The 24,684-nt window shown below is 47.2% G+C and overlaps 1 long non-coding RNA gene across 1 annotated transcript in view; it reads right to left on the bottom strand.

Annotated features, from left to right (window-relative positions):
• LOC102372818 overlaps window positions 1-24,272 on the bottom strand; it is a 237,494-nt gene extending 213,222 nt beyond the window's left edge. Inside the window, exon 1 of the long non-coding RNA XR_324079.2 lies at window positions 24,162-24,272. This is a non-coding gene — a long non-coding RNA (uncharacterized LOC102372818). The remainder of the gene's footprint in view (window positions 1-24,161) is intronic.
• Between the last annotated feature and the right edge of the window lie 412 nt (window positions 24,273-24,684).

Here is a 24,684-nt window from a genome sequence, read left to right as displayed (position 1 = left end):
TGCCCACACACTAGGTCCCAAGAGCCAGCCAGGGGCAGGGGCAAGGGCAGGGACAGGGACAGGGAGTGGGGGCACATGCAGCAGAGCTTGCCTGGATGGTGCAGGTGCAGATGCAGATGCAGATGTGATCTGCCCATCCCCCATCCAGCTCGAAGCTTCCCCCACAGGCTCCACATAGGGCCAAGCCTTGCCTGCTCCTGCCTGGCCATCTGCAAGTGGCCAGCCCAGTGGGTGGAAGGCAGCTGGGAGCAGAAGCCCTACACACTAAGGAAGAAGCTTCCCAGCTGCAGCATCTCCCCCCCACCCCACCTGGCTGAGCATATGGTGTCTGGCACGCGTGCCCACACTGCCTGCTTCCCAGAACAACGCAGCAAGAAGAGGAGGAGGAGGAGAAGGAGAAGCCATTGGAGGCAGGGGGAGCTGAGCAGTACCTGGGCAGCTGCAGCTGCACTGGGAGCAGGCCCCCTGGGAAGCTGGGCACCTTGGCTGGGACTGGGGCAGCCAGGAGCATGGTGTGGGCTGCTTCAGGTGGGAGCTGGAGGAGCTTGGCCCCATGCAGAGCACTGCAGGCAGATACAATCAATTGGTGGGAGCCTGCCTGCAAGCTGGAGCCAATCAGTTGGACAGCTGGATGCAGCCCACAAGCCACATTTTGCCCACCTCTGATGGGAAAAGATGGAGAAACAGACAGACGGAGATGTGTTAGTATGAAGAACTGCAGTCGAAAAAGAGGTTACTTTGCTCTGGAACTCACCATAGCTATGTTATGCAGAAGCAACAATCCCATTTTAAGAATGGTTTTGGCTCACTAATCCCGCACAGAGCCCCACCTGGAATGTCCTTGACCAACCAGGATGTGAATGGTTTAAAGCAGGGGTGTCAAACACGGGGCCTTGTTGTCTGGCCCTCAGTGCAGGCCCTGGGTTAACCCAGACTGGCACTGCATGCAGTACCCATTCCAACCATTCTGAGAACTGTGCACATGAGGCGCACACCCTAGGTGCTGCAGGACATGCTCCACGCACAACGCCTGCTCCAGCTGGTCTGGAATAAGCACTGCACGTGGTGCCCACAAGCACTGCATCCAGTGTAGACTGCAGGCTGGCTGGTGCAGGCACCACATGCAGTACAGTCCTGGACCAACTGCTAGGGACGCCATGTGTTACACAGATCCTGGAACAGGAGCCACATGCACCAATCTTGGTGCTGCATGTAGTGTGGTGACTTCTCCAGCCAGTCTGGGATCTGAGCGGCACAGGGTGACTACCTTGGCTGCTCAGTTCAGACTCCAGAGTGGCTGGAACAATCACTGTAGGCACCAGATCCAGCATGGGAGTGAGGGGGGAAGAAGGGAAGGAGCCCATGGACTGGCCCAATCTGTCCCATGAGCCACCCTTGTGTCAAAGGACTGAAAACGCCAAACTAATTTTCTTATAAGGCAGAGGGAATGGTACAGAAAGTTGACCCAGCTGGATCGTTCTTCAGAGATGGGTAAATCATGCTTCATGCAAGTTCTGTGCACTGACTGTCCATGGGAATATCCTGCAGCCAAGACCTGGGTGTATTCTATGAGGATATTAGCCCTCCTGTCGCATGACATGCTTTGGGTTCCCGGCAAACATTTATGCTTACAAAGCTTCCCCTCTTGCTCCCATGCCATGCTCCAGCTTCCAACCCTGCCAGGAGTGGCTGTGTACCTAGAGGCTCTGTCAGTAGAGAACTGTTATTGAAGACAATGAGCCAGCTTCACCGTCAATCACAGACACCTCAGCCCCAGGTTGGCTCACCCCTTCCCCACGATGCTTGAGCCTGAACCCCCCCGGTCAGCTACGACTCCAGACTGGGGTTGGGATTGGGAGAGCTCTGCAGCCCCTTGGGACAGGGGCGGGGGTATGGGTGGGGGTGGGACTCCCTCACAAGATGGCAGGGCAGAGCTGGAACCCCGGGGGGTCTGCATGAGGTCCCCAACAAGGCTGCCACCCCCTCCAGACTACAAATCACCCCCTAACCCCCAAATTGCCCCCTTCACCCCCAGATCAGCCCTTGGCACCCCGTTCTCCCCCACTGCCCAGATCACTGCCCAGCCACTGGATCACTGCCCTGCCATATCAGCTTGAGAGTGGCAGCAACAGGTGTGTCCCCTTCCCTGCTTGCTCCTGAGCTCCCTGCAGCCCATGCCACTACCATGCACTCAGATTCAGCTCCTGCTGGGCCCCATAACTGAATGGGGGCTGGGGAGAAAATGCCAGGAAGCTGCAGGGTCAGGCAGGAGCTGAATCCAGGCATGTGGGGGGAAGTGCAGGCTGCAAGGATACCAGGAGCAGGCAGGAAGGGGGAACTCTTCTTCCCCCCACCAACCCCCTGGCTGCTGTCACTGCCGCCACTCTTGAGTTGCTCTGGTCAGCAGGGTGGCAATCCAGGAGTGGAGGGAATAATCAGAGAGTGGGGAAGGGTAATCTGAGGATCAATGGGAAGTAGAGGCGGTGTTTGGAGGGCAGGGGACAATCCAAGTGGTGCAAAGGGGGTCCCTACCTCCATCCTATTCTGCAGATAGAGAGCCAGAGCGCAGGGCAGGCACCTGACAGATCTGAATCCCTAGCCACACCCCTGCTCACAAGCAGGCCTGAGCAACACATGCTACAAAGGGTATTAACCTTAAAAATGTGACTGATCACTAGCCACACATTAACCTTAACACTGGCTAACATTGCTTACAGTTAGCACCTGCTAACTCTAACATGTAATCTCACCCACAAGGAGCAGGCTGCAGTTAGGAAGCCACTAAAGCAAAACACAGTGTTCAGAGAGCAATGCAACCAGCTTGTCTCAGGTCCAAACCCTTCCACAATCTACTTCCTATAATTATTCAAGCTTTCATCCCTCAGCCAGAGCAGAAATGTCAGCAAGCAACAACAGTAAACTCCTGTAGCACTGCCCAGGTGCTCAGTGACTGCACCTACAGCAGCTGCTCTAAAGGCACTGCAGGCAGCACCAGCAGAAGGGAACTGACTAAAGAAGAAACAAGGGTAATGTATTCAGTTTCTGTGAGCAAAAGTCAGAATCCTCTGTAAGCAGCCTCCCAGCACTGGAGAACAAAGAGGGAAACCACATTAGGAGCCGAGCTGAGGGGTATGAGACAGGGAAATGCCCCTGTTCAGCCTACTGCTGTGGGGAGGAATGTCCTTTTTGTTCTTCTAGGATTCCCACTGACAGGCATGCATAGGAGAAGCCCAGTTTTCAAAAATGCTGCAGCATTGCACACTTCTTAGGAAGCTGTAAGAGCTGGGGGCATTTGGCATGTTTGAAAACCAGGCTCCTTGATGCACATTTTGGCAACTCTCTTTTTTCCACCCATGTTTAGAAACTGCCCTGAAGCACTGAGTTCACAACTCTTGCTATAAACTAACATGCTGAAGGGCTGTGTTCACTTATAAACCAAACTGTTTCTATGTGATTCATAGGGTCTAAGAGAAAAGACAAAGTTCTGTGCCTGAATCGAAAGAGAGGGGTTTAAAGGCTAAATATTACCTGACACTTTTGGATGCATGCGACCCTGTTCACTTTGAGCTGTGGCAGCAGAAGCAGTATTGTTAAAGGGTGTTCAGTATTTATCATCTATTTCAGCATGTATAAAATCTTGTGAACCAAGTACCATTTATATAAAAGAGGAATAGATTTATCACTGACATGCAAAGAAAGTCATTAAATAATTAAAAACAATATAAGTACAATAAAAGTTCTATGATAATAAACTGAATTTGAATGTGTATGAATTCCCCAAATAATTTACTTCATGTGTCTTACAGGGTCAAGTCAATGTCTTTACAAAAAATTCAATTAAATCCTATTCAGTCCATCTTCCAAGGAAGTCTATTGTTTGCTTATGTCTCCTATCAAACCATTTGTCAGTTGCTCCTTGCCCAAGATTACAAACAAAAGGCAGGATGTCACCATCAAGGTCAGAAGAGAAAGATTCAACCCTGCAAATCCAACCCTTGCAATTATGCAGTGAGCAGGAAAGAAAAGTGGGTAAAGAAAGAACAGGCCTAGAAAGTCCCTGTGAATATCTAACTGTTCACTTGCCACCTCTGCTCCCCCCTCTCAGACATTGTTTCCTAAACCTGTTCCTCAGTCTGGTAAATTTGGTGAACTCCCCCAGGACTAAATACATCACTGACACATTGTGTATTAGCCTGAGGCACAAGCAGTCCCTTCTTAAGCTCCTTGACGTATGTACTAAATTCTTCCTAAAATCTTTCAGAAATGCTATAAGCAGAGTTTAAAACAATTAGAAACAAATGGCCATCAGGCTCCATGGTTAAAAAAAACAATAACCTGGGCCTTGATTGTTGAAGGCCATGAGAGAGAAGCAGAGAGGAGCAGGGCATCTTGGAGAGAGCCTGTCAAATACGGTATGATGAATCATGGAATCATAGAAAGTTAGGGTTGGAAAAGGCCTCTGGAGGTCATCTAGTCCAGCATTTCCCAACCTTTTTCGCCCCATGGAACACTTACCTAAATAAAATAGCATCACGGCACACCAGATGCGGAGCTGGGCAGTGGGGGAGGGGGGTGCAGCCAGCCAAACACTGACAGGGAGGGGTGGCATGCAGCCAGCCAGACCGCATTTGGAGCTGGAGCCACGCTCCCCATCTGTGTCCACATCAGCTGCAGGCAGGGGGCGTGGCTCCAGACCAAATGCCAGGGCACGCCAGTTGGGAAACGCTGATCTAGTCCAATCCCCTGCTCAAAGCAGGACCAGCCCCAGCTAGAACATCCCAGCCAAAGCTTTGGTCGAGCTTGGTTTTGAAAACCTCCAAGGATGGAGCTTCCACCATCTCTCTGGGTAACCTATTCCAGTGTTTTACTACCTTCCTAGTGAGAAAATTCTTCCTAATATCTAACCTACCCTTCCCTTGCTACAGCTTGAGACTATTGTTCCTTGTTCTGTCACCTGCCACCACTGAGAACAGCCTAGCTCCATCCTCTTTCAAACCCCCTTTCAGGTAGCTGAAAGCTGCTATTAAATCCCCACTCAGTCTTCTCTCTAGATGAAATAAGCCCAGCTCCCTCCTTTTTTTGCCCCCCTCCTGGACTCTCCCCAATTTGTCCACATTCTTTCAGTAGTGGCGGGCCCAAAACTGAACACAGCACTCCAGATGTGGCCTCATGTAACAAGAGGCCTGCTTGGGGCCATTCTCAGAGTGGCCCGCCCACCTGTTCCTGGGCCAACCGCCCGCGTTCTCGCCCGCCACACCTTGTTGTTATTAATTAAATAGATGTTAATAAGCGGGAGGCAGCCCATTCTCTGCCCCGATGCCAGGGGGCGTTATCTGCGGCTCCTTTCCTCCCCTACACTGCAGCCCAAGCCTCACAGATGGCATCTCGATGTTCCTTTAATCACTGGCCCCCGCACTGGGCCCCAGAATCCTCCTCTTGAACCCCACCTGGATTCCTCCCCACAGGCAGCCTCTTCCACCATCATACTGAGCAGCATAGCTCCCTGAACTGATCCCCCTTCGGGTGTGGTCCCCCCACCGAGACCTTCGGCTCACTAGCCCTGGCCCACCCTCAGACAGGCCTGAGTCTATGGCCCTGTTCTCTCTCCGAGGGTCCACTCTCTGGGCCCTCCAAAACAAGGGGTAACCCACCCGTGGTGGGGGCTAGGGTTTAAGGCACCCCGACCTACCTTTCACCAGGGTGGTAACTGGCCTGGCATTTCCTGGGGGCTCCCGCACCACTGAGAGCCCCACCAGACCACCCACTCCCGGCAGGGTGCAGTTTTAGGTCATGCCGAACACCAGGAGCCTCCTATCCATCCCCTACAGCTCCTCCCTTACCACCACATAATTTCAGCAGCCCTCCGGCCAGGTGGTGTTGTTGCCTGGCCTTTAGCAGCCAAGCTGCCCTGTTTATATGGGCAGCCCCAGATCCCAAAATGGCTGCCTTCATCAGGCACCTGCCAGCTGCCAGCTCAGGCACAACCACTGCCCTGCCACACCTCACCAGTGCTGAACAGAGTGGAATAATCACTTCCCTTGGCCTACTAGCAACACACCTACCAATGCAGCCCAGTATGCCATTAGCCTTCTTTGCAATAAGGGCACACTTCTGGCTCATATTCAGTTTACTGTCCACTGTAAACCCCAGGTCCTTTTCTGCAGAGTTGCTGCCCAGCCAGTCAGCCCCCAGCCTGTACTGGTGCATAGGGCAGTTCCATCCTAAATGCAAGACTTTGCACTTGTCCTTGTTGAACCTCATGAGATTCCTTTTGACCCAATCCTCCTATTTGTCTAGGTCACTCTGAATCCCAGCCCTACCCTCCAGCATATCTACTACTCCCCCCAGCTTGGTGTCATCTGCAGACTTGCTGAGAGTACACTCTACGCCATCTTCCAGGTCATTGATGAAGACATTGAACAAAACTGGCCCCAAGACCGATTGACCCCTGGGGCACTCCACTTGATACCGACTGCCAACTAAACATTGAGCCATTGATTACTTCTCTCTGAGCCCGCTGCTCCAGCCAGTTTTCTATCCGCCTTCAGTCCGTTCATACAGCCCATACTTCCTTAGCTTGCCTGCAAGAATGCTGTGGGAGACCATGTCAAAAGCCTTGCTAAAATCAAGGTACACCACATCCACCAGTCTCTCTGCATCCATGGAGCCAGTCACCTTGTCATAGAAGGCAGTCAGGTTGGTCAGGCATGACTTGCCTGTGGTGAATCCATGCCGACTGTTCCTAATCACCTTTCTCTCCTCCAACTATTTGAAATGGATTCCTTGAGGATCTGCTCCATGATTTTTCCAGGGACTGAAGTGAGGCTGACTAGCCTGTAGTTCCCTGGATCCCCCTTCTTCCCTTTCTTAAATATGGGCACTATTGTTTGCCCTTTTCCAGTCATCCAGGACCTCTCTTGATCATCAAGAGCTTTCAAAAATGATGGCCAATGGCCCTGTAATCATATCACCCAACTCCCTCAGCACCCTCGGGTGCACCCCATCCAGCCCCATGGACTTGTACACATCCAGCTTTCCTAAGTAGTCTCTTCCCTGTTCTTTCACCACTGAGGGATGTTCACCTCTGCCCCAAACTGTGCTGCCTGGTGCAATATCTTCTGAAGAGGAGACCTTGGAGAAGAGGCAAAAGGAGGAAAGAGTAGGGAGGGGACTACTAAATGAGGGGCTCAGAGTGCATGTTCCTCAAGCTGAGATCTGAAGAGCTCAGCTCCATGCAGCAGCCAACACATCAGGGTCCTGGTTCCACTCAGCAACAACAGACTACAAGTCAGGCTGTTAAGACAAATGCAGAACTAGGACACAACTCAAAAGGCAATGCATATTAAGGAGTAGGTTTCCAGGAAAGGCAACTGAAGCAAAGAGCATAGAGGATCTCACTGACTTTGAAGTGAGAGGGCAGGATGAAGCTGCTCAGGGTCAACTGCCCTCATTTCATGCAATCAGAATTCAGTGAGTTCATGTATCAGCTACACTAAGGAACTTTTTGCTAAGATAAAACCTCCAGAAAAAGTGGTTTAATTAAATTCTACACCCAATAAACTATAGCGAGAACAAAGAGACTCCCAGAAGATGAAGGTTTGTGGAGCTGATGGAAACCAGATCTCAAAGCCAGTCAGTGTTAGTCACTTTCTTAGCCCTGAGCTGTGAAGAGATCTCTTTGGGACGTATCCATACTGGCAAGGGGACATGAATATAGATCAGGTATGGCTGCGCTGCTCATTCACCCCTCTGACACATGGTGCAGTTTGGTGCAGGCTGCTGCAATACTGCCCCCAGCATAAAAGGCATTAGTGTGGCACTGCACATGAGCTCATTAGTTCTGCTGAGGGGCTCAGCCTGCTTGCACTGTTGCACTACTGCAGCTGCCCTGAATCCCAGCTTAGGAGGCAGCACAGAGAGCACAGTGCATTTTAGCACCATGCAGACTGCAGGACAGACTTGCCTGCACCTCCACCAGCTCTGATCCAGTTAGCTGGGGTACTAATAGCCATAAAGCAATGAGCAGAGGGCATCAGTTGCCTTAATAAGCAGACAGCATCTTTGACCAACTTCTCCAGCCTATGCTGAATCCCATGCCCATGCAGCAGCTTCTTGTACTCCCTTACTACTACCCCCTGCAAGCTGATTTACAACAGGCATACACACACACACAGGTTGTAGTCATGTCTCTGCCATGAAGAGGTACCCCTGATTCCTTGCTCTAAGCATGCCCTGCATACAAAGAAGCCTTCCATTCTTTGTATTTCATTTCCAGGTATGTAAGTTAAAGATTGAAGAGTGAACAGACCAAAGAAATGCAGCCACCATCTCTCCCTGGAAATATGCAGTCCTGCAGCTTTGACAGGGGGGGGTCCAAGAGAGACAGCTCATCCCTGTAGCACCACCCTATAATAAAAAGGCATTACTTCCTGAGCCTGTCAATTGAGCACCTTCCACCAGTGTTGCATTCACTGGATTTAAATTTTATTTTATGTTTTTGGTTAAATAACAGGCAGGAAAACACAAGAGAATAATGAAAGGCAGAGACTACATTACAATAACTCATAATAAATTGTTCCCTTTAATCTTAAGTCTCTCCAATGATGAGTTCTGACAGCTCAAAAGATTGTGTATATATGACTGAACACAGCTAGACACAACTCCTGCTACTATTCCCATACTTCCATTAGCCATTAAAATAGAGCATGCAGTGTTTTAGAGGCAAGGGTTTTCAGAACCTATTTTGGATCAGGGCAGGGTTAGTCATTTGCCATTTTGCCCTCATTTCATGCAATCAAAATTCAGTGAGTTCATGTATCAGCTCCACTAAGGAAATATTTTGCTAAGATAAATTTGCTGAAGATACTTATTTGATATGCCAGCATTAAAGCAGAGTTAATTTGGATCACTCAACTGCTTTAGACAAACAAAAGGCTACCAATGGCAGCATCAACTGTGCAAGCCTCCATGCTCAGATATTCCATATCTATGCTAGTCTTCCTGATACATTAGAGCTCACCTTTCTAACAAGGATCCCCATTTAGCAATGCATTTAGATATATGCTTAAATCCATCCCTGCTCACCAAAGTATGCTTAACTACATGGTTAACTTTAAGCAGGAGTTTAAATCCCAATGAACTCAGTGATATTGACTGTGCAGAGGCCTGGACTTCAAACTGTTCAAGGTAACAGAAATCTAACTCAGTTTAGTCACAGAATGGCTTACAAAAATGAGGGACTAATTGACTGGTACAACCTGGACTGTCTGAGTTAAAAGAACTGTGCCAAGGGGTCTGCAGGGCCAAGTCACGGGCCATGAATTGGCATAAGCAAAAACCTGCCTACCACCTAGAATGATAGCCCTGGGTCCCTGCTCTTAATCTCTCCTTCACAGGTGTCAGATTTCATATATTCCTACCTCTGTCCTTAAGGAGTCAAGACAGATGCAGTTAGCTGTGTTAGTCTGAAGTCAAGTACAAGATAGGGTAGATTTGCACCTTATAGACTAACTAACAAGACTGTCTGAGCTGCCAAGACAATTATACCACTTGTAACCCTGTTGTAAGTCTGTGACCAAAGACTAAAAACAATGATCTAAACAGCCCAAAACTGCTATAAGTTTGCCAATACTCAAAGAGACTGGTGAGACTGCATGTCCTGAACCTATGCTGACGATGAGAACCAACAGCAGAGGCAGAATGGGCACTCTCTCTCTCTCTGCTTTTTGTATGTTTTTGTTTCCACCAAAAGAAACCAGGATCTTGATTTCAACAACAGCTAGTCCAAACGATATTAAATAACCTTTTCTCCTTTCTCAAAGGGTGCAGTTAATACTGTTTAAAAGACTGCCAAAGAGGATTTCTTGTTATAAAAGCAATGGTGGTTGTTACTGGAGTACGCCAGAAATAATATGGATATGAAACCTAGGGCCACACTTAGTTGTTTAACAGCACAGTAGTAAATAATGGTTCCATTCGCATCTTATCCCTAGTTGGGCCCAAGACATTCACCACAACTGACTTATAGATTAAGGTCTACATCCCCAGCATTGCTGAAAGGAGCCAGGGAAACAGTAGATCAGGGCCTGAAGTCCCCATGCTGCAGACCCAAATCTATAGGAGCAATCCCCACCAACTTTCCTGGAAATGCTTGTCACTGTGGGTCACTCATAGGCAAAAATTTGCTGAAGCAAGCTCTACATTCACAGGACACAAGACAGTAGTGAGGAAAAAAAGCTCCATTTAATCAGCTAATGGAAACATCGTATAAAGCAATTAAGTAATTCAGTGTTAAAATCTCACCATTTATACTTTCATTCGAGATCTGAATATCCAACACATCCAATTCAGTGGTTTAATTTATATTTAGTTAGCTGAGATGAAATACATTTTATATAGCTAAACATTTATTTTTATTTTGCATTCCTACTTCTGTTGAGCTTCTTAGCTGGAATACATCAAAAAGAAATAGCTATAAACTATAAACCAGAGTTAATAGTATTAGCCAGCATGCACTTATTTTCTTCTGTCTGTGGAAGGCTGACATTGAAGAATCTCACGCTGCTCTTGCTCCTACTTCTTGCAATAGTCTTGTGCTTAAATGACAGTATTTGAGTCTACTGTCAGCCAAGAAATGAAATTATAATGTGATCAGCTAATTTCAAGGTGGCAGAAAAAGGAGCCAAACTAAAAGGTTACAATGGCAAGAGAACCAGAACTGCAAATATATCTTTTCAAACTAGTGTTATGTGACTGCAGCCTCTTGGCTTCTCAGTATTGAATAACAGCAAACCACGATCCAGAGTTACACTAGACTTGAAGACCTGATCTAACCTCCAGTGCTTTAGTTACCAGTAAAACAGAACATGCTCTGCAGAAGCTGCAATGCTGCATTCTCTGGCAGTCTCAGGTAAGGTACCAGGGGGCTAGATATTTACAGAACAGCCTGATCCTGTGCTAAATGTCTGTTTGCCAGAGAAGGAAGAGGAGGGAATGAGGAAAGTAGGAAAGTATTTATATCAGTCCCTGAGCAGAGCTGAACCTTGATGCATCATGTTACATTTTACACTTTCCCTTAAAATCTATATTTCCTAACAATATGTAACAACAACAAGAAAATGGATTTGGCTGCACCTTCCCACCACAAACTGAAACATCATGGGATGCTGAAACGTGCTCTCTCTCACTGCACATCTGGAGGTTATACAGGAGATGGGCAGACATGGAATTAGTCAGGCAGAGCAGCTCATCAATATACTGCCCAAAGCAGAGTGTATGTAGGTAACTAGGCTGTTCATTCTCAGATGATATGGGGCTCAATCCTGCACCAGAAGAGTTTCTGTTGACAGTATGGCTAAAGGAGCAAGCCCCTGTCCATTCTCAGGTTTGTTTTACTCAAGCCCAATCTTTCCTTTAGATCATATGAAGATTCTCTTGCTTCACTGAAGGGGTACAGCATGTTTGACAGTAATGAAACTGAACAACTGAGACTTTCTGCAGCTCCAGGTCGATAATGGACTGTCCTGACTTGCAGTGGAACAGCTGTTTTAGAGCAGCTATAAAAAGCTTAAAGGTTTGCCTACAAGCCTCCCTGTCTGCGAGAGAAGGATTGCTCAAATGGAGCCCTGGCCTGAGGGTGATGTGGGAGCACGATATGCCACATACGCTGTTATGATTTAAACCATCAGCAAGCAGTCTTGCTGCTGGTATCAGATGGAATATCCCACCCCAAAAGGGAGCGCTGCAGGCCACGGCAAGGAGGCTCCAGACTGAAGACTGGATGTATGGGGTCAATGCTGGAGGCCCAAAAGGATGAGAAAGGTTTCTGGAAACATGCTACAAGAGTGCCCTGCCTGCTGAGCTACTGAATGTCTGCTTTGCTTTGTAAGTAAGAGGAGAATTAGGTCTCACTTATATTGCTTGGCCCAGAGATAATGGAACTGTCTACAAACATCTGACAGCTAAATGCCAAGGGGTGAGAAAGAGGTAGTTTGAGGAACAAGGGGTGGAGGCTCCAGGGTCACAAGATGAAGTCAAGAAAAAGGGCCAGTTAACTGAGTGCCTCAGGGAGTCTACCGTGGTGCAGCGATTCAGGAGGCTGTGGAGCAACTGCGGGGAAGAGGTCAAGGGGGCTGGCAGGGGACAGACTGGATGACCACATGGTAAAGCAGGCATTTATGGAGCAGAAGCTAGTTATTCTTTTGCACCCATTTTGGAGGTTGCATTTTGTCCGAGTCCAGCCATTGCACTGTTTTCATACCAGCACTCAGCTCTGCAAGGCCAGAGAAACACAGGGCAGGCCTCGCATAACTGCATCATTTCTGGGGAGAGGGTTGTGTACAGGAGGGACTGTTTCAAAAGGCTTCAGTAACTTATTACTAAAGGAACCTCAGAGAGTCTCATAGCCTTTCAGTACAGCTCCCCTGTGCAGCAGTCCCCTCAGCCCCCCCGCTTTGGACAGCAGTGGCATATGCCTGTAAATGGCTCTGTGATCTATGGCAGACACAAAGGCTGGCATCAGATGCTGGCCAAAACTAATGCAGAGCAAAGATTTTAACATCCTTCATTGGAGGACCTGGCTTCAGCTTGTATAGTGCTGGTGGTATAAATAAATCCCACTTTTTACAAACAAATTGTACGGCCCATTAAGGATGCACTGACTGTGGAATGCCAAAGGGTCCTAGGTAAGGTGACCATATGGCCCAGATCTTTAATGTATTAAACTGTCCCTTTCTCCTCCAGCTGTAAATGCTTCTTTGTATTGTTGATTTACAAAATCATCTGTGCTCACTCTGTATAAAACAAACACCAAGGAGGTTAGTTCCCTTTACAACCCGCCATGGAATGGCAGGGAGGAATCAGCCATCACACAAAAGACAACTCACAAAGGCTCCTTCAATGCAATTTTGTAACGGGCTCTATCCAGAGACTATCCCACATGCCCCTGTCCCATGCCAGGCTGGGTTGACAGACCTGAACTCCTGGTTACCTTGCTCTACGCAGAGGTAGATTTTCTGTATTTAAACACCATCAGATCCAGCAGCACACACCGCTTCATCAGCTCTGAAGAACTGAGTCATTTACTACAGAATTTGCTAATTCTAGTCACAGTAGCCTGAAGAGCTACTGAATTCCATGCAGCCAGAAGTCAACATGAAATCCAGTTTCACTCACCAATTTTGCCACATTTCAGAGTGGCTATTGCATATTAAAAATGCTGCTGTATTCCTGATGAGCAACGTGTATTCGGTGTTCCCATCTGGCCTCTGAGCAGGGCTCTGTTTCCTTTCCCCTCTCTCATATAATCACATAATATTCACGTGTCAGGTTAGGTTATCTAGTTTGTTTTACTGTAATATAACATTAGTTTAAAAATACATCTGAGTTTCTTCCTATTAATTACAATGCTTCTTCTCATATCTATACTATATGGTTACTACATGTTGATATTGCTTTTATACAAACAAAATTATAATCTTGGGAAATCTCTTTCTAGGTCCTCTCCATCCATACAGATAAGTTCCAGGATCTAAATATCGCCTCTTCTCAGCTTGTCATTAAAATACAAATTCACATTGATCTTATCTGTGATATCTTCCTAATTCAAACCAAACACTTTTCATTTTTCACCACATTTTTCTATGTGGAGGGAAGGGCTTCCCTTCTATAAAAGTCATTAATATTCCTGGCTTTTCCAGACACAAACTGATCTGAAGGTCACACGTTGGTCGGCTTCTCACTGCCTTGTTTACCATCATCACAATGAAAAAAATTAAGTGTAATGTCAATTGATCAGCTATCTGGCCTAAAATAATAATAAAATATAGAAAGGGAGGACACCTGGTAAGCTGTAGAGATAACGAAAGGCAGGAAAATGGCAAATAACTTGTCTGATTAACCAGGTGAGACTTCAAGTCCAGATGGTATTACATTTTACAAATATATATTTTTAAAGCTATGCATTGTTGGCTGATAAGTGCAACTCTTCCCCCTTATATTAGGCTAACTGGCTGTTCAAGAGATTCTTCAATACAGAACTGAGACCACAGAGAAGATATACTTCCTTATTTTCTCATACACATTCCTTTACACTGAGCGGTCTAACTTGATGCCCCCACCAAAACAGATCACTACGGCAGGGACCCCTAGCCCCTGCTACTTGAGAGAGAGGAAATCAGCATTGGAGGGCTGCAATTAATTAGGAAGCTGGGCAGTAGGGCTGTGCAAAGCTTCGGGTGGTGATTCGATTCGGAGGAGATTCAGCCCAATTCAATGGCCGAATCTCCGAATCCAAATCGAATCAGGGGACCAATTAAAAGGTCTGAATTGACTCAAATCTCTCTGAATCTATGAGCCCCCGACCTCCCCCACTGTCCCAGTCCCCCCCATGGCTGCCCCACCTGCCCCAGATCCCAGCCCTTTAAAGAACAGCCCCAGTCCTCACTGGGTGCTGCCAGGCAGGGGGTGATCCCTGCTGCCCCCCACTGCCCCACGCTCCATGGGGGGGCTCTACACAAACCAGCAGCTACAGGGTAGGAGTGGTTGGGACCCTGGGAGACCCTGGAGTTGGTTTAGGAGGGCATTGTAGCTTGTATAGATGAACCATATAACCCAATTGTGGTTACAGGGGTGGTATGGAGACTGCAGTGGTGCCTGAGCTGCACCCTCATAGAGTTCTGTATGAGTCAGGGACCACAAGAGAGCTGAATAGTTTGAGAACAGCCTGGCCTTGGAATCAGGGACCAAGGAGGCTGACTGGGATGCTGGCAGCCTTGCCTGAGTCGGACTGCAGGGAGCTGAGAAGCAAAAGAGAAGCCTTGTCTGCATCTGGGACCCCAGGGGCGCTGAAGAGCTTGAGAAAGGCAAGACCAGGGCCAGAGGCCCAGAGCCTGGGAAAGGTAAGGCCAGGATCAGGGGCCCAGAAACTTGAGGTCTGAGGCAGCAGACCCAGGTTGAGGGGGCACAACCAGAGAAGAGGGGCCAAAGTCTGGAAGGCTGAAGCCCCAACAAAGGTTTGAGGCCCAAGGGAGCCAAATGTTGCAGTGGGGCAAGGGAGCTCCTCTGAAATGATAAAGTACCACCTGCAAGGCATAGGTGTAGCTGTAGGTGAAAGATGGAGGCCACAAGTTGAGCCTATAAAGCAACTGGGGCCAGAGGGGTCTGAGCCACAAGAGAGAATGTGTGTGGCAGGGTCAGAGCCCCAGGCTGAGAGACAGACTGTGCATTGTGGGGTCGAAGCCCCAAGCTAAGTGGGCCAAGTCAAGCCCAGAGGAGCACAGAACTAGAAAGGGTGCCCAGAGCCCCGCAGCCTCCACCTCTTTATTAATACCACCAAGGCTTGGCAGGTGAGGCAGCAGGGTGACCCTGACCCCAAGAGGCAGGGCAGGACTGAAGGTGGCCACCAGGGAGGGTTATGGCTGCCCTCAGGGTGCATTCTGTTACAATCGCACACACAACAGACCCCTTCCATTTTACAGCACACCACCTGCAGATTGGAGTTTCTTTGGGGTTGGACAAAAACTTGGAGTAGTTTGCAGAAGGGGATGAGGATCTGTTACTGAGGAGCTTACAGCAGCTGTTATATGCACCAGACCCTGTAGCACTAGAAGCAAGCTAAACCATCCCAATATTGTCCCTGGATGAAGCAGGGTTAGGGTTGGAGTGGCTTTGCTGTATTTGTATCATGGATAGCTCATGCACATAAAACAGCTACAGCTTGAGAGTGGCTGAGCAGTCCTGAGCAACAGCACTCTTTTCCATTTTGAAGCCCCTCCAAGTGTATGTTTGTCCATCTTCTTACTTATAGATTCATAGATTGTAGAGTCAGAAGGGACCACAATGGATCATCGTGTCCAACCCCCTGCCCCTGGCAGGAAAGAGGACCAAGGTCAGATGACCCCAGCCAGGTAACTATCTAGCCTCCTCTTGAAGACCTCCAAGCTAGGTGACCCATTCCAGATCCTGGCCACCCTTACTGTGAAAAATTTCTTCCTAATATCTAACTTAAATCCACTCTCAATTAGTTTACACCCGTTATTCCTAGTCACTCCCTGGGGCGCCTTAGTAAACAGCGCTTCCCCTATTCCCCGTTGACCTACCCTAATAAATTTACAGGCGGCCACAAGATCTCCCCTCAGCCCTCTCTTGTGAAGGCTGAAGAGATTCAGCTCTCTCAACCTTCCCCCGTAGGGTCTATCAAAAAGGCCACTAATCATGTGAGTGGCCCTCCTCTGGACCCTCTCGAGATTCCTTGCGTCCCTCTTGAAGTGCGGCGCCCAAAACTGGTCACAGTACTCCAACTGTGGCCTGACCAGTGCCGCATAGAGGGGGAGCATCACCTCCTTTGTTCTATTAGTCATGTACCTGCTAATGCACGACAAGGTGCGATTGGCCTTGTTAATGGCCTTGTTACACTGCCGGCTCATGTTCATCTTGGAGTCAATTATGACTCCAAGATCCCTCTCTGCTTCCGAGCTGCTGAGAAGGACACTCCCCAACCTATGGTGTGCTGGGGATTCCTCCTTCCCAGGTGGAGTACCTTACATTTATCTTTATTAAATTGCATCCTATTTCTCTGTGCCCATTGATCCAACCTATCCAGGTCAGCCTGAATCTGCTCCCTGCCCTCCGGTGTACTAACTTTGCCCCAAAACTTGGTATCATCAGTGAACTTGGAGAGGGTGCTCTCCACGCCCTCATCCAAATCGCTGATGAAGATATTAAATAATATCGGTCCGAGGACCGAACCCTGCGGGACCCCACTGCCCACCTCCCTCCAGGCCAAGAAGAAACCATCCACCACCAAGAAGGAACCATCCAACACCAGTCTTCTCAGTCTCTTCCATGCAGCCTTGTTGCACATAAACATTTAAATTTTTTGGATGGTTCATCTGTTGAAGCTACCCTTAGACACACAAAGGGAAAGAGAATTTTACTTTACTTAGACTCAGCCACACCACTATTATGGGCACACGTACTCAGCCAGTGTGCAAACACCTATGCAAGTTCAGCCTATGTGCATACATTTATGTGGCCATACTGCAAGGAAGTACAATAGATACCTGCTCACAAGTGCCAGAAATGCCATTTATACAGCTAAAAGCAGCCATTTAGATGTGAAAAGGGAAATATAATGCCACCCTTAGATATCAGGGGGAACAATAAAAGTTTTGAAAAATGTTCTAGCAGCTATTCTGCATTTTAGCAACTGGCTTGACTTTGAGGAAAAGGGTAAAAGCGCTCATCTGAAGCAGCAAAATACTGAGAGCATAAATCAAAACATTCTGCAACTGGAAAAGGGGAGAAACAGCAAGGTGCATAGGCCCTGCACCCAGGAGTGAATTTCACCTGCAATGCGTAGAGAGATAGAGAGGGTCCCAAACAGAAAAATACCACATGAACACTTAGCAAAAAATGTGGGTACGGGAAGAAATGTCTTCAGTGACATTACTTAGAAAACTATAACCATGGTTTTCCATCTTCCAGCTTAAAGCAATGACTGATTATAATTAGCTGGGAGAAGAACAAATGTCTCCCACATGGGACATTACTACACAACAAGGTTAATTACAGGTGATTTTAAATCCTTCTTATTGGGCACAACTAGAGGCAGGATTCAGAAAGACAGACAAAACAATGGTCTGACATGGTACCAGAGGAAGTAGAATAGCCCACTAGAGAAACCCATGGTCCAGTTCATCAGACCACACAGACCAGTGCTTTGATCTGGTACTGAGCAGCACTCTTTGTTACTGCAGATCCCTAGGGGATATGGGTTTATCATTTTAAAATTTGGACTAAAATTTCTCTAGACTAAAAGAAAACATCAAGGAAATCTGCACCTCCGTTTCTGAGGCATCCAAGCATTTTTTTAAGTTTCCCCAGTTGTTAAAGCAATTCTTTACAACAAAAGTGAGGCTGAGGCTGAGGTACAAGATGACTCACTAAGATTTTTTTTCTTTCTGACTGAGGATGAGGAAGGGAGAAGAGCTCAGTTACCAATGTGGGGCTGCAGCATACTAGCTAATGCATGTACAGCTTCTTGAGGATGGAAAGCACCATGCAAGGGATATGAATTACTACTACTTTAAATCCATTTAATTAAAATCTACTCTATAGGAGTCACTACTGTCTTTTAAGTGTTTGGTGTCAATCTCCTTATTAATCAGGCAGAAAACTCAGCACTGTTCAAGCTGATGAGGCTTCCTATGGATCACTGCTCTTTCTCCATGTCTCATGGCCCAAGATGTTTTCATTTCCTAAGCAGAAGTTGGCAAAGCCAGAAGTGATGCTACCTGGCATGGTCTGTGGCCCAGGCCTCTTGCCCCTCTGTCTATAGTGAAGCACAGATAACGTAGAAATCATAGAAAATTAGGTTTGGAAGGGACTTCAGGAGGTCATCTAGTCCAACCCCCTGCTCAAAACAAGAACATGCTGCAAGTGCACATAAAGTTCTGTCATCTTCATTTTTTTTCTCTTTTATGTACAGTGAAGGAAGGCTGTTTCTAGAAGAGGCTGCTTTTCATTGCTTCCATGTCTGCATTAACATCAGGAAGACATTTTTATATTCTAGTAACTAAATTCCCTCATTTAAAAACCACCAAAATTCACTCAGGATGCTCCTTCCAGCTGGAGGAGCCCAGGCTTGTCAGACTCATACAGCCAACTCCAAGAGGGTCCCCTTTCTTTTCTGAGAGTAAAGGCACCAGAAGGCACTCGGGACTCAACAGACAGGAAAGCCCAATGGTATAACTGAATCATAGAACCAAAGGACTGGAAAGGACCTGTAAGATCACCAAATCTGGTCCCCTGCCATGGGCAGGAGGTTATTGGGTTCAAACAAGCTCACCGAGGTGCATGTCCAGCCTCCTCTTAAAGACCTCCAAGGGTGGCTACTGCACCATCTCTGCCAGAAGTGTATTCCAGATTCTAGTTACCCTTACAGAAAATAAGTTTTTCCTTAGGTCCAGCCTAATTTTTTCCTCAATTAGCTTGTTCCCATTGGTCCTCGTCCTCCCAAGGGTTGCCTTCATGAAGAGTTGCTCCTCTAGATCTTGGTGTTCACCCCTGACATACTTGTAGATGGCTATCAAGTCACTTCTCAGTCTTCACTTACTCAGACTGAATAGACCCAGTTCCTGGAGCCTCTCCTCATAGGGGCTATCTTCCAGGCCCCTGATCATATGGGAGGCCCTTCTCTGTACCCTCTCAAGCTTATCCACATCCTTCCTGAAGTACAGTGCCCAAAACTGGACACACTACTCCAGCTGTGGCCTCATCAGTGCCGAATAGAGTGGGAGGAGCACCTCTCTGGATCTACTGGCAACACATCAGCTGATGCACACTACAGTTGTATTTGCCCTGCTGGCAACTTCATCGCACCGGTTGCTCATATTCATCTTCTGGTCGATTGTCACCCCCAGGCCCCTTTTAGATGAAGTGCCAGCCAGTGGACCACCACCCATTGTATAGTTATGGTGAAGGTTCTTCCTACCCAGGTGAAGGACCTGGCACATTTCCATACTGAACCTCATCTGATTGCGTTCAGCCCACAGGACCAGTCTGTCAACGTCCTCCTGCATCCTTTCCCTATTCTCTCATGTGCCCGCATTTCCCCACAGCTTGGTGTCATCCACAAACTTGATCATTGCGCTTTCCACCCCCTCATCCAAGTCATTGATAAAGATGTTAAAGAGCACAGGCCCAAGCACTGATCGCTGGGGGACACCACTGGAGACGGCCCTCCAGGATGAGGCCATCCCATCGATTACAGCTCTGAGATCGGCCTCTGAGCAGTTGCCAACCCACCTCACTGTAGACTGGTCTAGGCCAGTACCCTCCAGTTTAATTGAGAGAATCTCGTGGGAAACAGAATCAAAGGCCTTGCTGAAGTCTAAGTAACTTATGTCAATCTCATGCCCCTTGTCCAACCGGTCAGTTACCTGGTCATAAAAGGACACCAGATTTATTAGGCAAGACCTACCTTCGACAAAGCCATGCTGGTTGCTTCTTAATACTCCACCAGTTACAAGCTTGTAATTGATGGCCTCCTTAACAATTTTTTCAAAGATTTTTCCCAGGACCAAAGTCAGACTGACTGGCCTATAGTTTGCAGGGTCATCCCTCTTCCCTTTCTTACAGATGGGCACCATGTTAGCCCTTTCCAGTCGTTCAGGACCACTCCCAAGTTCCATGACTCTTTGAACAGCTTCATGAGAGGCCCTGCTATGAGCAATGGTATCCATGGCCGTATAAAACACAGGAACAGTTTCCATGTATGTCTTCAACCGTACAGACCTTGTTTAACATGGCCCCTACTGCTGAAAAGCCAGGGCATTTAAAGTGAAAGACGAACCCCCTTCAGTCCACCCTGCTGTTCTACAGTATTGCAGCAGTCACCCAGCATAAGATACTTGGAGCTGTTTCAGACACAATACACAGTGCTGCAAGTGCTCGGAGAGGTATAGGGCTAGATCTCCTGACTTTTGGGAGGAGAAAGAGCTCATCTCTATATTTCCCTAGTTTAAACAGCAGCATCTTCTCAGACTAAGCCTTTGAATATTTCAACCTCACTCCCTCATTGCCCTTGATGATGGATATTCCCACTAAACCAAGCAAATACATCAGTAAGGAGTGGGCTCAAATCAAATACACAGTGGGTGCATCTACACATACATTAATGCAACGTTGTTAGTGCGCATTAAGTTTAGTACCTCTAAGATGAGGTACTAACTAAGTGCATGGTCTTTTTCATAGTGCTTAATGAGCAGTAATCTAATTCGACTGCGCATTAGCACGGCTTTTGTCATGATGTGCTAATGTGCAGTAGAATTAGTCTACTGTACATTAAGCGTCTCGTATAGATGCATCCACTGTGCACTGCCTCTATGCCATGAACACTCCCCATATCATAAAATAGCAGGCTGAAGAGTCTCAGGGTGCCCTGCCACCTGCATATGTATGGGGGTCCCTCTTCCTCCAGAGAGGGTCAGCAACTCACTCACCCACTTGCAAAACCTTGGCTTGCAAGAAGTGGGCATTAGAAAATTACTGCCCCTAAGAGCCAGAGCACAAATTCAGAAACATTCAAAAAAGAAGTGTAGGACAGAGTAAGATTCCAGCGTAGACCTGCCCTCAGTTTTACCTTTCCACAAGAGCTAATTAGTTACTGACCACAACAGAAGGGAGGACAAAAAGGATCTTCTTTCAGACAAATTCTACCAGAAGACAAAATCTGATGCTTGCAGTGCAAAGTGTGAAAAGATAGAAAAGCATGGAGGTTAGATCACTACTGTCTCGTTAAGCTCTGCTGTTTCTACCACTATTCAACTTTCATGTATTTCCAGTTTTCCAGTATTCATATCAAAATATGTAACTTTGACATCACAATCATGGGCTGACCTGTTATTTATAGGTACTTCTCTTGCTGAGTCTGCACAGAGAGCACCTTTACTCTGGGAGCAATAAAATGCCTGAACTCTAGGTATTCAAAGAGAAGTGAGAGCTGGAAAATCCTCATGTTGTTAAAATGATATAATGTGTTTACCTATAAAAAAGATATACCCTGACGTGAAATACAACTGTCCTCCATGAAGGCAAAGGCACAGAAGGTGAGCGATTCCCCAATACACTCTGTGTAGGGCAAGCATGGCTCAGTAGCAGTGAGGATGCTATGATTGCTAATGTTTCAGTAATTCATGACAGGAAAGCTGTGAAGGGTGAGGCAAGCTATGTGCGTTGAACAGCCAGGAGGCAGGTGGCAGGGGAGGGGAGGGGAGTCCTTAGTGGCAAAAGCACACAAGAACTGGCCAGGCTGAATTACCCAGCTGGCAAACAGACAAATCAGAACACTGAGCTGGACTGTGTCCAGTGAGAGTGAGGCGAGGACACGGGCCTTTTCAGCCAGCTCTGCACTAGGTAAGTTTCACCCAGGAGCTTCAGGACAATGCCATCCCTAATGCAAGTCCACCAATTGTGATGGAGTCTCTGAGCCAAAGGAATGGTCTGTGCAAGTTCTCCTACGGGCATGAAAACACTACATCTAGGAAGCCCCAATCAGGCAGCCAAAAAGCATCAGAGATTCCCTCCTAATTCTGAGTCACTTTCTTCAGTGAGCGTATTTCTCTTAAAACAGGGGTACGAAAGATACGCCTGTAGGCTGGATGCAGCCCATACAACTCCATCATCTGGCCCCTAGTGCTGCTTTGGGGTCTGGAGTTGACCCACATGCTGTATGCAACGCACACCAGACTGGCCCCATGCACATGGTCCGGGACACATGCCACACATAGCATCTGTTCCAGGCAGTCCCAGCCCCATGCTGCATGTGGTGCCCCCTCCCAGCTGCTCTGGTGATAGCGCCATATAAATTGCCCAAAGTGGGCTCTGCATGCAACGCAGTCCCAGATCAGCCAGAGCAAGTGCCATGTGCACTGGATCCAGCATGTGAGGACAGGGCTGACTGTGCCCCATTCATTCAGCCCTTGGGGCCAACCACAAGCCATTTGGGTCAGATGAGTCTGATGCCCCTGTCTTAACAGAAAAAAATCTTTGTGTTACATCTCAAAGGCTAATATTAACCTCCAAGGATTAACCAACAAACTCATGCTTATGAAAGTGCTTTATACCCTCCAGGGAAATTGGAAATTGATTCCCTAACAATTTCAATTCAGCCAGTTTGTCCTCTCTTATAAAGGAGTCAACAAACCTTTAACAGATCTGAAGAAGTTTATGATCTTCTGAATGAAACATGAAACTAGGGTGTAACTGAGTAACCACATTCATCTGTGTGGTTTCCATTTAATATCAGATTAACAGAAATACGTTAACGAACTTGGAAAAAAAATCTGCACCACTGCATACTGAATCCTGATATGGCACTTTGTGTGTTTGAAGTGCTGCATGGAACTAATTAATCTTCCCAGCACTCCTACAGGAATGTAAACGTGCCCTATAGAATAGCCCAAAGTTTAGGCTGTCACACTCCATTTCTACAGTGTCTTTGAACAGTCCAAATAAGGCATACAGGTGGCCATGATCAAAGCAGCCTAAGGAAACCTTACTGCCTTGAAGCAGTATTTATTAGATTTGGGACAATGGTTCAAAGAATTTGCTGAAAGGCTGCCAGTCTATATACAGTTGGAAAGGCTTCTAGATTAACATGTAAATATTAAACTTCCATGGGCCCCTGCTTGTCTCAACCCAATGATATACCTGAAGCTTTCCCATATGCAGCCCAGCCAATTTACCAAGCTGTCCAGCTGCACTCCAAGGATACATACAGCACTTTAGGTGACCACATACCTCAGGCCTAGGTCTGTGACTAGGTGACTGTGAAAACCACAGTCAGTATTGGCCTATCTTTTTCTGGGGGCTGCCCTATATCCCAAAGAGCAACTAAACCTACCTACCTGCTAAAGCTTGTACTTCCATAAGAAGTGGGCAGGCTTACCAGACTCCTCTTAAGCCCATCAGAAATCACTGATGAGCACAGAGCAATCATATCTCACAATACCAACCACACAGCAAAGGTTTGCTCCATCAGAAGACAAGATAATAACAAAGTTTTTCCACTAAAGTACAAATTCTAGCTGGTTATTTTAAACTACAAGCTGTTTCTGCTCTGCTAGCTCCTCTGGTGACTGTGAGGGAGTATTTCTCCATAGAACAGAATTAATTTCACCTGCTTAATATAACTAATTAAACACTTAAAATCAGGTGTGTAGCCCTGAACTTAAGCACTCTTCTCAGCAAAAATGTGCACCTTCTCACCCCCATTTTCAAGAAACTGATTCACACTAAAGATGTGACAAAAACTGCCTTGTTACCTCTGTACGTCAGCATTACCTTGGGGACACAGCAGAAGACACCAGGCTCATGAACCGCACCCTGGTGGCTGCAGGCCCTGGCTAGCCTAAGGCATGAGGGGCCTAGACTAGCGGGTACCCCTAGCCCTCCTTCACTGCATGTTGGACCCCAATTTTTGGAGGGAAGGGGGACCTTTTTAAGTTCTTGCTTACCAAGCTTCAGTTCTGGAGGCAATTTTTATGGCCAAGTTATAAAAAGAGGCTCACAAAAGAATCACTAACAGGCCCTTAACCATCGTTGGGTGAGGAGCCCACTACAATAATATCACAGCTGTATTTGTATTTAAAGCACAATACCTCTTAGTGCCTGGAAAAGAAGCGTTGTCCTTAAAAAAAACCTTAGGAAAAACCAGTATGGGGGCAGGCTGGACCTGGCCTCCTTTCATATGAACTCTGCCTGCTGGAGCTATATGCTGAATTGCTGACACCTCACCAGTGTGGGAATCTACTCTTTCCAAGAATCCCAAACCTTGGCTCTCACCACCTGGGTCCCTTGATACAGTTCCTCCCCTCCATGGATGGGAAGGGAATCAATAAGATATGCCTGTGTATATGACTAAGGGTACTTCTAGATAGGTATGACTGGGCAAATATCTACAAGACTTTTTAAACCAAATGTGTCATTGTTTGGAGTTTTTTTTAATTACCTGGCAATGACCCAACTGCACTCAGAAATGGAGGAAACATGGAAATTCCTGCCAGTGGCAACCACAGTGAGGTGTCAGGTATCCTAATCACCTTAAACTACAAGGACAAACTTGCCACCTGCTTCTGGAATTCACTGGGGTTATCCTGGTTGGCATTTTACAGATAAAGAGTT

The sequence above is a fragment of the Alligator sinensis genome, unplaced genomic scaffold (assembly GCF_000455745.1).
Source record: "Alligator sinensis unplaced genomic scaffold, ASM45574v1 scaffold322_1, whole genome shotgun sequence".
NCBI lineage: Eukaryota > Metazoa > Chordata > Crocodylia > Alligatoridae > Alligator > Alligator sinensis.
Note: the sequence above shows the minus strand (reverse complement) of the source record. Positions and strands in the feature narration are given on the sequence as shown.